We start from the raw sequence: 3,077 nt of genomic DNA on the forward strand, positions 1-3,077 counted from the left end.
CCTGCCCTGCGCGGTGGCAGCTTCCGGGTCATTTCATTGTAATCAGTTGTGCGTCTGGCCGGGTTAACCAACTGCGCTGGCACCACAGTCGTGCCGCATGATTCGAGGAGGGCAAAAAGAGGGCCAGGGCCCTTGGACTGTGGCTGGGACAGGGAGGGAAGATAGGCAGGGAGGGAGAAGAGGTGAGCCAGCAGTCTGGAAGGGGTGGGGAGCCTAGCTTTCTTTAGGCAGTGGGCTTCTCCTGGTCAAGGACTTTGATAGATTTTCCCAGCTTCACACTCCACCCTGCCCAGTCAGGTTTCCAATGCAAATCCTGGTTTCTCATTGTTTTTCTTTGAGAAAAGCAGGAACCAAGAGAATATTTCCAAGTTGACTGTTATTCCTCAAGCCCCTCACACGCTGGAGTAGAAGGCTCAGGTACACAGAGGCCTAAACACAAAAGCCCCCAAACCAGAGCAACCTGCTGGGACAACAGCCGGAATGGTGTAGCACACAGGGCAGTGAGTGCCAGCCCTCTGGCTCCTGTGGTGCCTAGACAGGAAGGACCACCTATCCATCCTGACCCAGGCCCAAGAGACCCACAGGGGAGCAAGCAGGATGCACAGACTCTTCCGACCCAGGGACAACACTCCCAGGAGGTGGGAGCTGGGCACAGAGACTGAGATGGTTTTTCTGCAAGCAAGTTGCTCTACCTGAGCAGCCTGTGAGATGTTGACTGTTTTGGTCATGGCTTTGAGGGACATAGAAAGAGAATCAGCCAGCAGTCAGTAGGAGAGATCAGACCAGAAGAGTGGCTCTGTTGCAATGTTCCAAGAAGCAGAGGGCAAACTGACCATAATCTTCCCAGGGTAGCAGGGTAAAGGGTGGCCTGGAAAAGTCAAGGAGCCCCAACCCCCTGTGCCCTGCAGTCAATGCACACCCATTATGACCCCTCATTTTTTAAAGAGACAAAAGGGCCAGTTAGTAGGGGTGGGCAGCCTCACAGGGTCATATCTGTAGACTGACTGGCATGAGGGAACCGCTCCCCACCATATCTATACCAGAACTGAGTCCTGCAAGATACATGTCCACAACACAGAGGGTCGTGCACAAATAGCATTCCGTAAGTGTAATAACCACTCTGTAGAACTTGGTACCTATAAATTACTCAAGCTACACACAAATCCCCACACTGTGCAGTACACGGGAAAACACCGCCGGACTACATGTGCAATACACTGTACACTCGTTTACACCAAACATCACTCACACACCCTTTTGTAGGTAGGCCCTGACTGAGTGGTGAAAACCCAGCATTCAGAATTGCACACACATACAGCACCTACAGCAAGCACACCCACATGTCCCTCCTGCAGGGAATCTGTAGGGGAGGGCCCAAACTACAGAGGAGAGCACTGGTATGTGCAGACCTGGGGAGAAACCTAAGCAATGAGAGAGAGTGGCAGATGGTATTACAGATAGCAAGACAGACAACAGGCTGGTGACACCAACAGGGTCCAGACTCTCCAAACCTGAAGACTGGTGTGGACTCCAATGGTCTGTTTTCTACAGTGGAGAAGGAGTGGGCACTGGACGTCCCAAAGCTGCTTTCTGTGTGGGGTATGTTGACAGAAGGAAGCATTTTAATTCCCAGGTTTGTTCCTTGTTCTCAGTCAAAAAGGCACCTACCTCCTGGTGTCACCTGCCTAGGTGACAGGAGTCACTCTCCAATGGTGCCACCCCCTTGCCACCTATCATTTCTGGTTAGTTGGCTAGGCAGAGTCCATCCAGATTTCTTGGCCAAGTTCTGTGTCAAATACAGGACTGACTAAGTGACAAAGGAAGGCGACATATTCCTTCATTCCAGAACAGCAGCCCCTTTCTCCAAGTCCTGCCACCTGGGTCAACATTTCCTGGAAGCAAGAAGGGTGTTTTTCTGGGCAGTGAACACATGCAGAGATGGTGACACTGCAAGCTGGGCCGGAGGACCTGGAAGTTCAAGAGATGGGCTGAGTGCTTGTGTTTTGAGTAGGGACAGCCTGGGAACCTTCCCTGTGAGGCAGACGGGAGCCCAGGGCACTTCAAGGCCCAGCCTAGTCTGGGAAAACCTTCTGGCATTGCCCAGGATGAGGACAAAAGGAAATCGGAAGTCAAAATTAGTTTGGAAAGGAACGCAAAATTCCAGGCACGTTTCTCCCTAATCCTCCTTGCTTTGGAAATCGAACTTTCAAGTGAAGGCAAGTTTTCTGAAATTACCTCCTTGGCTCCCTCCTCCGGGGGCACAGGCCGCCCAGACCCAAAGCAGTGGAGGCGCTGTCAGCCAAGCCATCCCAGAAGAGTGTGTACCCCCTCCCCCCACCCACGGGCCTGGGAGGCCTGGGGCCACCAGAATTGCGGTTAGCAAGAGGCAGTGGTGTGTTTTTTCTTTTCTTTCTTTCTTTTTCTTTTTTCTTTCTTTCTTTCTTTTTTTTTTTTTTTTTTTTTGTTTTAAAGTGTAAACCCACCCTGAAATATCTTAGGGCTCAGGAGACTCTGGCTGATACCAAAAGACAGGAGGCAATTGCAGGGAGACAGATCGAGAGCCATCAGGAATGTTACGTGGTCACACAGAAGCACACACCGGTGGCGAGGAGGGTGGTTCATCCCGATGCTGGGCTCTAAACTCTGCATACTATCTCTTCCTGCCATCCTCCTATCCTCTCTACCTGGGCCAAAGTCTCTCCCACCCCCAAAAAACAATGAAGGCAAAACCTGTCCGCTTCATTCCAATGGATGCTGGATTTGGTGACCTTGTTTGTTTCCCCTTTTTAAAAACAAGCAACAACAGCCAAGAGATGTCCCACACACCCTAAGGACTCACAAGGGCCTCTATAAGCTAGTTCCCCCATGAATGCTGGCCTGGGGGATCTGGGCCTGGCGTCTGGCACAGAAAAAAACATTCTTAGCTCCCTCCCTGGGCCCTCTCTGACTTTTTGTTCAGGATTCGGCTTTGGTTCTTCCCTGAAATGCCTGTTTGTACCTTTCCACCTCCTCTCCTCCTGGAAAAAGTTCAGATCCAGCCTTGAAATCCTGTCCCGTTCCTGCAGCAGAGCAGGAAT

Source organism: Tupaia chinensis, unplaced genomic scaffold, assembly GCF_000334495.1.
Source record: "Tupaia chinensis unplaced genomic scaffold, TupChi_1.0 Scaffold000661_1, whole genome shotgun sequence".
Lineage (NCBI taxonomy): Eukaryota > Metazoa > Chordata > Mammalia > Scandentia > Tupaiidae > Tupaia > Tupaia belangeri.